The following is a 14,321-nucleotide window of genomic DNA, read 5'->3' on the forward strand; positions in this document are numbered from 1 at the left end:
ATACATATCTTTATAGCGTGACAAAGAAAAGTAAATAAACATATTCAGTTTTTATATTCTGTATATGTTTCCCCGATTACAATACACTAAATAGCTTCAACAGTCTTGGCATCAACCTCCAGCTTCAACTGCAACACGTCCTCACAACCACGACATTAACTAATGAGTTAATTATTACAAATAGTGTCCTATTTATATCCCAACCTTTTTTAGGACAAGGTGTTAAGAAAGGGTGCTAAAAATATATTACAGAAAAACTACCAAGATTTAGGAGTAGCCATACTTGTGCCTCGATCACAAGAAACTGAGTCCAACCAGACCGGAAGAGACACACTCAACAGCAGCACTGTTTGGGGCAGAGATTTCTTATGAATATGGAAAGGGTTTTGTCGCTTTTATTATTATAACTATTATTATTATAAATAACTACAATGAGGCAAACAGAAAGAGTGATTATGTTTTTACGCCGCCTCTAGCACATTTCAAATATAATCCGGGGACAAGCAGAACCGCTTCATTGTACCTATGTTGATAATCGCACTTGGGATGTCAGCAAAAAGAACGGTTGTCGCAACCACCAGGCTCCCGAGCTTCTCTCAAACATATAACAACAATACACAATTCTAAATATATTCAATACTTCAACACCAGAGAATAATCAGTCTTGGTTATCTGCCGAAAGAGATTTCATTTAGCGCGATATGCAAAATAGTGACACAAATCATACGAATGGATCACTGAAAATCAGTGATGACACCAGGTGTTCGCGAAAAGGGTAGGCACGACCGGCTTTATCGGAAGCAAGCCAAACAAATGATTTCTACATCGATAATGTATGCATGGGGTACACTTGTCCTTCAGACGTCTGATAAGCCTGATACCGTCTTTGAAGCATTGAGTGAAACCCCCTACACGGATATGCATATGCTGTAAGCATGGAGTAATCCTTATTCACCTGGAAGCACACCTAGAGCCACAGCAGTCCAACACTGCGTCATACACCCGCCTACAGCATTCATGTCACAATACAAATCGATATCGAACATATGTCCCTAGCAAACATCCTGTGTTTGAAAACAGGAGACGTTATTTTATAGGACATCATTTAAAATGTAGGCTTTTGGTGGCATATTTGTTACAAATTACCAAAACATGATAACTTGGCCAACAATATATAACCAAAGTCATGCAGATGTACATCCTGACAAACACATATATTGTACATCTTGCATGCCTGCATACACGTTATACATGAATTAGGATCATTATCAAAATGGTTATAGAACTAATATGTTATGAATAAGTGATGATTTACTATAGCATTGTCCCTGTGATCATAATGATACGGAATGACACAGGACGAAGCGCAGTTTCAGCCTCATGTCCCATAGTTTAAAAAACACACACAAATGTAGATGTTAAATACTAGGGGAAAAGGCTCGGGCCTATTGACGTCCGAAGCAATTCTTGTTACTCCAAACCCTTTGTCTACCTGATAGTGATTCTTAAAAACATGCTTATGATATGGTCGGAATCGTACAATCGACTATGCTTTTGGCAGATACTTCTTACGTTTATGGAAATGGTTTTATCTCTTTAATTATTAATATTATTATTATTTTTAGTAGTAGTAGAAGTAGTAGTAGTTGCAGAAGCAGTGATAGTAGTGGTAGTAGTAGTGTAGTATAACTAACTTGTACATCGTTCTATCAGTTATTGATTGTCGTATTTACATGGTAATAACACCACCACCATCAACACCATCACCAACACCACAAACAACAACAACAACAACAATAATAATAATAATAATAATAATAATAATAATAATGATGATGATGATGATGATGATGATGATGATGATGATGATGATGATGATGATGATGATGATGATGATGATGATGATAATAATAATAATAATAATAATAATAATAATAATAATAATAATAATATATATAAACCCATCTAGACTGGAAATGGGCACTAGATCCTGGAACCGAGTACCTATTTATAGAGCAGAGGCTCACACACCATATTAAATTATGGTACACCTTTACATAATCTACAGCGTAATCATATAAACATATACATACAACAGAATTTAACTTGTTCAATAACGTCCACATCGAACTTTTCAAAATCAAACAGAGAAACTACAAGATCAAGACTGATAACATACATATCTTTAGAGCGAGACAAAGAAAAGTAAAAAAAACTCACATCCATTCGGTATATATGTTACCCGACTACAGTTCACTAAATACCTTCAACAGTCTTGTCATCAACCTCCAGCTACAACTGCAGCACGACCTCACAACCACGACATTCCTTGAACTAAGGAGTGAGAGAGGGTGTGGCTAGGAGCGGGCTAAAGGAGGCACAAGGCTAAAGAAAGTCTACATGTACACAACCCTGTACCCTGAGCGAAACACCCAATTGACTTTATATGTTATGTGTCAGCCCGGGAAAGACGTGGATTTATGGCGGACCCCAGAGTAAATACCCAACACATGGGAAAGCCACTTCGATGAATCACAAGAATTATGACTAGCGTCATGGAAGGCTATTAACAACCAGGGTACCATGTGGCCACGTATTTTGCAGGATTATTGAATTTGCGAAATGTTTGCATAATAAAGATTCGTTACTTACGTCCAAAGATTACAGAAATGAAGTGCATCTATTGTACGAATATCTTATCATTTTCCATGTATTGCTTCAGATATTCACATAAAACTAACATGTTATCAAATCATATTATTTACTTGTATTTTTCATATATTTCTGTGGTTATTTGTAAGTACATGTATATGTGTGTTTTCATACTGTTGAAGTGATGTCAAAACCCTTATTGCCTTAAAGCCTCACTTTGAATGCAAATACTACACTTCCAGTGTTTAAATACATGTTACTTGTTCTCTCAAATCGTTTAAGGGCGTGACTGTAAAACACAACTCAGCAACAATAATAAGTATGACCCGAATCACTGTACAGACATGTGACTTCAGAAAATGCATGATAAAAATTGGCCTTTCAGAGCCCCTTTAAGTCTTCATCAAGTATGAATGCTTAATACTTTCATCAAGTATTGTTGAAATGTGGTTTAACTCTTATACTTGTGTATCTAAATGTAAACTGTTGTGATTTGCTCCTCTTTAAAAGATTCCCAAGGTGCCAGTACTTAACGTTGCTGTAAGTACACAAGAGCAGTACAATAAAGACTTCTCATTGATTTGAGCTTAGTGAAAGAGCTCTCGTGGGCCTGTGATGCCTCTTACTCTAAGATGAGATTGATCACTTCAAGCTCGTCCGCTCTGTTTGCCTAGGTTCTCACTGCGATTCTTCGTTTAGTTTGTAATCTCGGGGCCACTCGCTTGTCGAGGACCGGGCGTCCTAATACATTCTCTCTAACCAGATAACCATTGTGGGTGCTATCTGAGGGCAAATTATATAGTCTTTGATGAGACTGTTAGACGGGTGTTGGTGAGGTAGGTATCTCCCACCTTTGTTTCTCGGGGCCGTCACTTTTTCCAACTCGCCTGGCAAGTACAACAAGGCTTGGGTCGAGTCGGGGTTATTACAATCATATAATAAATTCAACGGTTAGATCCGCCTTGAGTTAAGACGTAGCCAGCCAACTTCATTCGCGTGGGCTTCTGGCAGACTTTTTGAATATTTATTTTGTGATACACGCGTACTGGGGTTGTCATCCGGCGAACCGATTTTCTTCCTTATCGTTGTTATATATTTGATTATACCATATGGCGGGGAATTAAAACCCTCCCCTATTGTGTTGCAATGGGACTAGTTTAAGCACTATAAACATGCACTCACTATACAGCTATTGTTTTGTGTTATTGGTATTTTTTAATAGTCGTTATCTGGTTATTTTAGAATTCATGTTCATAGTGTCTGACATATTTATTAAATTTCAGCATGACCTATGCATCTCAAGTTTAAGTAAGGATATTAGTTGGCGAATATATTGGGGAAAAGTGTAAACTGCTTATTCAGCAATTCATGTTTGTGGTTTAATGAAGCAGATTCTTATAGTATTTCTGACCGTGATTTACTTTACTTTTAGTTTAAAACTAAAATAGTTAAAATAAATTATTAATTTAATTGATTATTGAAAATAAAGCCAAAACCCTTTCAATATCCAATAGAAATCTCCACGTAAAGCAAAGTCGATCTACAATTTGGACTATATCATGAGCATGTGTTTATGAATCACTATCAAATAGTAATGATACCAGGTCTTCGCGAAAAGGACGGAAGTAAGAGTTATGTTTAACCATATCTGTGCTTTGAGCGCGTGTATGTGTGGGTACATGCGTACAGGTGTTTCAATCAGTTAAGGCTATATAACGTTGACATATGTATTCATATACACAAATTAATGTCTGTTTAAGTACATATGCTATTGGTAAATGTTATACGGTATTAACGGGTATGTGCTGATTCATGTAAGTGACTAGACTGAGCACACGTTTTGAATATCTCACGCGTGAATACTCTGTTATCAAACTGTTGAAATACACGAAAATCCATTAGCGTTCTGATGTCCAGTTGACGTCCGGGCCAGCACAGATCCTAAATAACTCAATACCCAAATACCTCATTGTTCCCATACCCTAAGCCTAAGATATGATGGTCAAACGACTGGGAAATAAACAGTGATCAATATGTTTGCTCACACTATCGACCACCGGTTTGGTTGGTTCAGGTCCCATAACATACTGGCCTCCGTGGTTTGGGTGTAATATTGTGAACTACAATATAACCCTACACTCTCTGAATGGATTAGGGTATCTCTGTAAAAATATAACGTATTGTTATACATATAAATAAAACAATAAATTCAGAAAAACATGTAGTAACAAAACGAGGAAAACCCTCAATCCTTTGCAGGTAAATTCATAGTTACCAAGTCGAAACCATGATTCAGTCAATATGAACCAAACTTGACATTTCTCTTTGTCATTCTGTAACCGGCACATAACATAATGGGATAGTTAAAAAATATTCTGATTATTTGTCATATATGTAATATAAGCGACAACGCATTTTCATAATCATAAGATCCGTTGTACCATTCCGAATATATTATAATCATGTGTTTATCAATGGCTATCATATAGCAGGTCTTGACGAATAGGTTAGCGTATCCTGTCCCACTGGTGCCCCGTCACAAAGACACGCAAAGGCAATTGTTGTTGTTTTTTAAAAACAACACGTAAGCATATGGTAGAAGTTAAAATAGTGAGTTGCATCGGATATCATTTTGAGCGTCAAATTTGAAATGTCCTCCACAAGTCTATCATAAAACCTTACTGAGACCTGGAATGTTACAACCCCATCAAACATTTGAACAAGAGTCAAATGTAAGTAATTCATGTATGTAAATATATAATGGCGGTTTGAAAACATAAAGTGGCACGAAGAACTGTCGAAACAGTCCACACCTAGATTTACACTATGGACATACATAATTTATACAATGATATACACTTAGTGTTAAAAAGGTAATATAAAATACCCTTCATTTAAAACCGTAAAAACAACCCAACTCTCCAGACAAGGCTTTTCTAAGCAGACTTCACACGATTCTCTAACTACATACAACATTATGTTCAACTCGAGGTCACTCGTGTTTATCACAGAGCCCCTCTACCACTATCAGTCCCGCCGGTTGCTTTGACCCTTAAATGTAGCCATTTGTCCTCTCGGGTCATACACTCAGCTTGGAAGTAACGCAACGAGGTAATGGACATGTTTTCCTGATAAAAAGTCAACTTTGTCTACCAAACACAAACAGTTGACGCATATAGGTATGAGTTTTATCCCAACCCTCTTCACGTTCGGCACCCAGGTCCCGTCTTTCGGGATGGGGCTGATCGGACGCTGGGCTCTCTCCTGAGCCCTGAGGTATGGAATGTAGGCCCACTTCGTGATCGGCGTGGTTCGCGATGGAAGAATTTGCCACTTACTTCGTTTGAAAAGCAAACGTTATTCGATTAGAAATATCGACGTGAAATTAGAGTTGTGTACACTTTTACATCTAACCCCTTGTGTTATCAGACTGAGTCAATATTTAAAACGCTATTACGTCGGGGTATTGTCAGTTGATTGGTTGTCAGCTGCCTTGATAGTTGACCTCACGACACGTGAATATTAATCAGAGCTAATGTGTGGTCGTGTTTTCCATCGCACCGAACAAAAACACTGCCATTTCCGTAAGATGGATAACAAGAAGTGACATCTTTGTTAACTATGCCAAAGTAAGCTGATTTGATATAGAAGTGTATTTACATTTGATAACAACCTAAAGGTAATTGTGTGACTCCACGTATTTATACCCGATATATATATATATGTAGAGAGAGAGAGGGGAGAGAGTGTATATATATGTATATATATACTCTCTCTCCCCCCTCTCTCTCTCTCTCTCTCTCTCTCTCTCTCTCTCTCTCTCTCTCTCTATATATATATATATATATATACCAGATATGCGTGCTTATTCCTCTATCCACACAAGATCTTTCGCCGTTCAACGGCTCTTCTTCTTTAAGTTTGTAACTATATATATATGTGTATATATACACACACACACACACACACACACACAGAGAGAGAGAGAGAGAGAGAGAGAGAGAGAGAGAGAGAGATATATATATATATATATATCGTTACAACCTTGAATCATTTCATTATTCTTGTTTAATGCTCTTAGTCACCTGTTAGTCCCAATGTGCAAATGACATTTACTGTTGATAAATGTGACAAAGCCCTTTCCATGGCCATAAGAAACCACTGCCAAAATCAGAGTCGATTTCACGATTCCAGCCACATCATGAGCATGCATCCATGAACCGCCAACAACCAGCGATGACACCAGGTGGTGCCTGCTTGCTTACCCGCCATCTCTATACCTGTTCTCTTACCTACTCTCATGGTGACTGCTTGCTTACCCGTCATCTCTATACCTGTTCTCTTACCTACTCTCATGGTGACTGCTTGCTTACCCGCCATCTCTATACCTGTTCTCTTACCTACCCTCATGGTGACTGCTTGCTTAACCGCCATCTCTATACCTGTTCTCTTACCTACCCTCATGGTGCCTGGTTGCTTACCAGCCATCTCTATACCTGTTCTCTTACCTACACTCATGGTGACTGCTTGCTTACCTCTTTCCTATTGACAACCTGCCTCCATGGCAATGCGACCATGCTAGTCTTCGTTTTAGCTGTTTGTTTACCCGTTTGCTATCTTTTTCCTTACCTCTTTTGTTGCCTTTTCAAATTTGTTGTATAAAAAATATATTTTTTATGAATTGTCGGTTCATTTATCTTGTATGGCTACGGTAGATCCTGGTAGAAAATAGTCCTCATCAACCCATGCTTGCCGTAAGAGGCGAATATGATTGTTGTAAGAAGAGAATAACGGGATCGGGTAGATCGATGTTCATGGTGTCAGTCAGACTCGATTATTTACAGACCGCCGTCATAAAGCTGGAATATTGCCTTTCGGTACCTATTTACTTATCTTCCTAATCTCGGTGTCAGGTGGTAGGTCTGTCACCGTACCAAGATTGTTGCTCATGCTATCAACCACCAGTTCATCAGATCTACTTACTTCTTTAAATGCTTTCTTCTTTAAAAGCTTACTTCTTTTAATGCTTACTTCTTTAAATGCTTACATCTTTAAAAGCTTGGAGCAGTCGGGTAGCCTAGTGGTTAAAGCGTTCGCTTGTCACGCCGAAGACCCGGGTTCGATTCCAGACATGGGTACAATGTGTGAAGCCCATTTCTGGTGTCCCCCGCCGTGATATTGCTGGAATATTGCTAAAAGCGGCGTAAAACCATACTCACTCACTCACTCTTTGAAAGCTTACTTCTTTTAATGTTTACTTCTTTAAATGCTTATTACTTTTAATGCGTACTACTTTTAATGCCTACTTCTTTAAATGCTTACTTCTTTAAAAGCTTACTTCTTTTAATGCTTTCTTCTTTAAATGCTTACTACTTTTAATGCTTTCTTCTTTTAATGCTTTCTTCTTTTAATGCTTTCTTCTTGAAAAGCTTACTTCTTTTAATGTTTACTTCTTTAAATGCTTACTTCTTTAAATGCTTTCTTCTTTTAATGCTTACTTCTTTAAAAGCTTACTTCTTTTAATGTTTACTTCTGTAAATGCTTACTACTTTTAATGCTTACTACTTTAAATGTTTACTTCTGTAAATGCTTACTTCTTTAAATGCTTACTTCTTTTAATGTTTACTTCTTTAAATGCTTACTTCTGTAAATGCTTACTTCTTTAAATGCTTACTTCTTTAAATGCTTACGTGCCTGTCTGCATATTTCATACGCGCTGATAACTGTGTGTACAATATGCATATCCCATGCCAGCGTCAATAGTATTTTCAGTGCTTCCAAATTAATGGCGTAGCTTCAGATCTGGTTCGGCCAAGGCCTTCCCTGCTGTGCCGAGTTCAGGTAGCCAATAAGTCACATATGATTGCTTTCACTCGCGGTTAAATCAGCTTAACACTGAATATTAGGAATCTTGTACAACATGTAAGTGGGATTAATACAAGTGCTGTGACGTTGCGGGCACGCCATGAAGCACTTGATGTATGCTCCAGTAAGGGGGGCTCGAGTAGGCAGTAATTCAGCCTTAATAGCAGACATTGTCATCACCGATATCCGGCACCGGTATACATGCCTTGACTGTTGTGCCCTAAGCTTCATCGAAACTTTCTTAACTCGGGTTTAAAACATCTTCAGAAGTCCTCTGTAATGAGTGCTGTTCTGTGCAGTCGTGAAATCAAATCAATTTAGACGTTGTTCGCTCCTCTATGCCCACGAGGCGTGCTGTTGGCCCAACTACGCATGTCCTCAGCCACTTTACGGCAGTCGTGAAGTGTAAGTAAAGGGGAAAGCCTAAGACTATAATCACCACCCCTGTAAATCTTCCTTTTCTTGTCAACTCGTTTTACGACATCGACACTGAAGGGAGTTGTGTTGAAAAAAAGAACCCCAAGTTGCCCAGCATTGCGTTTAACGGGTGTAGTGTTTTACGGGTTTGTACCAAGTTTATATGTAATCACAGTACAAAGATAACGCAAGTTCGTGCCCAATCGTAAAGGATAGAAACTATTTCTTATCGCCCTTGTCCTATAACAACGAAACCTGCAATATTACATACAGGAGGCGTGAAGTGTTGACTGATCTCCGGGGCTACTTGGATGTTAGTTATTGACTATATTAACCGCTTATCATATTCTTTAGAACCTCTCCGATAACGAAGCCTAAATGATAGTTTGGAGGACTGACTTGGTTCACAAAACTGGCAGTATGACCAGCAACTCCAGAAGGAACAATCTAAAGAAAGGATGATGTGTTTTGATATGTCATATTATAAACAAACTGTGGTTTGTAGGGTATGACTTAAGTATTAGTTCGTACCGTAGTTGTTGAACGAAATTTTGACACGGAATCAATTTACAGTTCATAATTAAGTAAAGGTGATTCGTTTTAGTCTTGTAAGGTTCAACTAAGGATGCCGATGCAGGCGTTTTTAGATTGTTGGGGAAATACATCTGACTTGGTTATCAGCAAAAATATAATCATTATCTGTAAATGTCTTTCAAGAAAATAGCTCCGGAAAATGACGTCACTCGAAAAGGCCTTTTTATCCACACAATGCCGTAATAATTTTTCTAGTTTACAATATGTAGAACAATATACGTAAAAATAATACATTTTAATGTTTTTATTACTATGATTATTTATCATACTCGCCATGATACTCCTTACTATCATCTCCATGGTCATAAGAAGTCTCCGGGGGCACGGGTGGCCCAGTCGTCTAAGGCGCCGCAATTCGCTGTGAAGAGTTGCGTCCCTTGGACACGCCAGAAACCTAAGATTGTGGGTTCGAATCCCGATTCGCCCCGATTATGTTTCTAGGTTTGTCAGCACCATACCCGTGCTCGTTGGTTTCACCGAAGTGGTAAACGTCAGAGACCTGCATCACTTCGGGCTTTCCTCCCACATTAAGCTGCACGCCGCGATATAAATGGAATACTGTTAAAAGCGGCGTTAAACCCAACTCGATTGTACAATTCCAACTATACCATGATCATGTGTTTATGAAATCGCTATTAAATAATGGTGAGAACAGATGTTTGTCAAAAGGTGCGCGTGTCCTGCCGCAGCGGTGGCAACCGTCACAAACACATGCAAAAGCAAGGCAAATATTTACCTGATAAAATCCCCTAAAAATTCACGATATGTTTAACACTTTGAAGGTATTTACAGTTTAAGAAAGATGTGCAGATAGCTCTTGCCATAACGAGTTCGTCACTTAAATAATGATGGTACTAGGTGTTCGCAAAAAGTTTAACGTATCCTGCCTTAGCGGTGGCACCCGTCAGACACAGATTGTTCCTGTTAGTGTGGGCGGTAATATATATCCATCCAGTCCGTCCGGATGAAGTAGGGTGTATTATATGGGTGTGGGGACAGATAGGTCAACCACACACATTATAGACAAAATATAAATATTTATATATATCAAAAAAAAATTTACCTGTCATGTTATCCTAGTATGCCATCGTACAATCAGCCGCAAGTCAAATACCGTCCTGTTCCAGTGTGTGCAGATGTCCTAGTTAAATATTACACTCTGCATTTACTTCATTTGAACCACATGCATTAATCGTATATCAAACTGAAGCCGTTTACCTGCACACTACATCACCCTCATCTTACAATTGGGAATACTATCCAGGTTATAGGCAACAAGCGCAATGTACACAGTTTTCGTGTCTAGAGATCATCCAATGCACGCCCCAGGGTCCCTGCAACCAAGCCATCTTAAACGACATCAATGAAGGACTTATACGTGTGAAGAGAAGGGACCGAGTTCCACTGATGGCCGGGGTACAGGGCTACACATGTATGTAGCTGTCGGTTTCCTGTAGAGTCAAGGGATGATGGTCAGAGACCAGCCTCCAGCTAATCTATTTGACGTTTTAAAACTGTGGCAATCCACCTGGGACTTGTGTGTGGAGGTATCACTAAGGTGTTTGGGGTAGGGGTAGACCTGGAGGACGGGTGAGTATGTCAAAATCTTCAAACATTGTCAGTGGGATTTATTAATGTGTGTCACTTCATTATCACATAGACAATGATTGATTAATGTGTGTAACATTTTTATTATACAGACAATGGTTTATAATTGTGTGTAACATTTTATCATATAGAGAGTGTTTGTTAATGTGTGTAACATAATTATAATATAGACAATGGTTTAGTAACATGTGTAACATTTTTATGATATAGACAGTGGTTTATTAATGTGTGTCACATCTTTATTATGTAGACAGTTGTTTATGAATGTGTGTCACATCTTTATTATGTTAACAATATTACAGCTGTTTTATGTAGATATTAGTTTATTCATGCGTGTCACATCTTTATTATGTTAACAATGTCACGGCTGTTTTATGTAGATATTAGTTTATTAATGTGTGTCACATTTTTATTATGTTAACAATATTACAGCTGTTTTATGTAGATATTAGTTTATTAATGTGTGTCACATCTCTATTATGTTAACAATATTACAGCTGTTTTATGTAGATATTAGTTTATTAATGTGTGTCACATCTTTATTATGTTAACAATATTACAGCTTTTTTTATGTAGATATTAGTTTATTAATGTGTGTCACATCTCTATTATGTTAACAATATTACAGCTGTTTTATGTAGATATTAGTTTATTAATGTGTGTCACATCTTTATTATGTTAACAATATTACAGCTGTTTTATGTAGATATTAGTTTATTCATACGTGTCACATCTTTATCATTTAGACGGCGAGTTATTAATGCGTGTCACATCTGATTTCCGCAGACAGTAGTTTATTAATGTGTGTCTCATCTCATTAGTGTAGACAGTAGTTTATTAATTTGTCACTTCGTTATTATATTCACAGGGGGTTATTAATTTGTGTCATATATTTCTTTTATAGGCAGTGGTTTGGCCAAGTCCAAACAAGGTAATTTGGCCAAGAAGTTTAAGTTAAGCTTCAGGTATGAAGGACTTCAACATTCCAATAGTCAACTTTCCCTTTATGTCGAGCAATATTTCAACAGCTCCAAGGTACAATCGGGCATGTTGTTTCTACGAAGATTTCCAAAAATGTCATGCGACTCTTGCTAACAAATTGTTTGATCAAACATACGGCATTCAAGGACTTAGCAGCTTTCAAAATGTTTTATGGTAGAAATTTAGAGGGCATTTCCAAATTTGACGCATAAGTGACAAAGAAATATGTCCGATGCAAATCCCTATTTTGACTTGTACCATGTTCCCGTGTTTTTTCAGGTGAACAAATGACTTGCTTTTGCATGTGTTTGTGACGGGTGACGCCGATGGGACAGGATACGCTCACCTTTTCGCGAACACCTGTTATCATCACTATTGGATGTTGATTTGAAAACGCATGCTCATGATATTGTCGGAATGGTTCTGCTTTTGGCAGAGATTTCTTATGAATATGAAAAGGGTTTTGTTGCTTTTATTAATGCCTGTCACATCATTGTTACGTAGACAGTGGTTTAGTCATGTATGTTACATCTATATTATGTAGACAGAGATGTATTAATGTGTGCAATTAATTTATCTCGTATATAAGCAGTGGTTCAATATACTGTGTCACGAATGTATTCAATCTTAAACATTTATGGTTTTACAGGGTCATAATTAAGATGTGTTGTCTTGAAAATATCCATGGTGAAGGTGAAGTCATTAAGTCAAGTTGAACATCTTAGGCAAACGAATGCTTTGTTACATTGGCTTTTTATTGTATTTGAATATATCTTGCATGTATATAGAGATATACATATGAGACTTGAATATGTGGTGTGTGAGGTATTTTGTATTGTACATGTATATAGAGATATACATATGAGACTTGAATATGTGATGTGTGAGGTATTTTGTATTGTACAGGTATACAGAGATATACATATGAGACTTGAATATGTGGTGTGTGAGGTATTTTGTATTGTACAGGTATATAGAGATATACATATGAGACTTGAATATGTGATGTGTGAGGTATTTTGTATTGTACAGGTATACAGAGATATGCATATGAGACTTGAATATGTGGTGTGTGTGGTATTTTGTATTGTACAGGTATACAGAGATATACATATGAGACTTGAATATGTGGTGTGTGTGGTATTTTGTATTGTACAGGTATATAGAGAAATACTTTTGCAACCTGAATATGTGATGTGTGAGGTAGTTTGTATTATAGGCATCTCTCCCCTTCTCTCTCCCTCTCTCTCTCTCTCTCTCTCTCTCTCTCTCTCTCTCTCTCTCTCTCTCTCTCTCTCTCTCTCTCCATTTTTAATTTTTTTTAATAAGATGGGGATTTATACTGCTTGTGAATAAATATGTTTAAATCAAATAAATCACAGCTTTCATCATGATTTGTACATGATTTCCTCATTCCTAAATGTATGCACATCCACAGAGTCCGCGGACAAAGAAGGCACCCATAAGGACTTTCTATTTGAAGTAACTGGTAATGTGTATGATAAAATGATGTAATATATCATTAATTTATTAATTCATTGTTACGTTGTATCTTCGCCTGCACCGTTGTTGGTCTTCCCAAGAGAATAACAACTGGAAATAAAGTATTGTGCAATTTATTGGTGTGTCAACGATATAGTGGCAAGTTCACCAGATAGATTGCCACTCGGCATTATAATGCACTTCTTGCAGTGAGTGAGTGAGTGAGGTTTTTCTCCATTTTTAGCAATATCACAGCACAATCAAGGCGGTGGACATCAGAAGGGCTTTCAGAGTGACCAGCAAACTCTTTAGCCACTTGGCTACCCCCTATAATTTAGCTATAGATGCATGTCCATTCTGGTAAGTATGGCTCAATGAAGACTCACATTCATGTTTGATATTGAATGGAAACTCTTATAAAATAAATTACCGTGAACCATATAATGTACATGAAAATTATTGATGAATTAAACATTATTTGAAATTGTTACTAAGTTCCCCGTACTTAAAACACCACACTAATCTAAACGTTTATGAAGTGGAGCGTTCTTGTCTTGTTGTCTTCCGAGTCTTGAACCCATTACTCACACAGCTATTAAACTTCTATTCTCCCTTTGATCCGTGCTTCACGCAGTTCGGTAATCGTTAGTGGATTGTATGTTCAACAAAGCAAAATATATATGCAAATATGGGTGCTTTTAGTCAAACAATGGACTTAAAAT

General features: G+C 37.5%; 1 protein-coding gene across 2 annotated transcripts in view; it reads right to left on the reverse strand.

The window, feature by feature from the left end:
• The window catches only part of LOC139443076 (homeobox protein Nkx-2.2a-like), a 37,822-nt gene that overhangs the window by 17,685 nt on the left and 5,816 nt on the right, over positions 1 to 14,321 (reverse strand). The window contains exon 1 of one of the 2 annotated variants that reach the window (XM_071224007.1): positions 8,327 to 8,361. The exons of the other annotated variant lie outside the window; for it this stretch is intronic. The gene's annotated coding sequence lies outside the window, so the exon portion shown is untranslated. Of the gene's footprint in view, positions 1 to 8,326; positions 8,362 to 14,321 lie in introns of those variants that run through there. 2 annotated transcript variants of the gene reach the window in all.

This window comes from Haliotis cracherodii, unplaced genomic scaffold (genome assembly GCF_022045235.1).
Source record: "Haliotis cracherodii isolate W230 unplaced genomic scaffold, xgHalCrac1.p SCAF_5, whole genome shotgun sequence".
NCBI lineage: Eukaryota > Metazoa > Mollusca > Gastropoda > Lepetellida > Haliotidae > Haliotis > Haliotis cracherodii.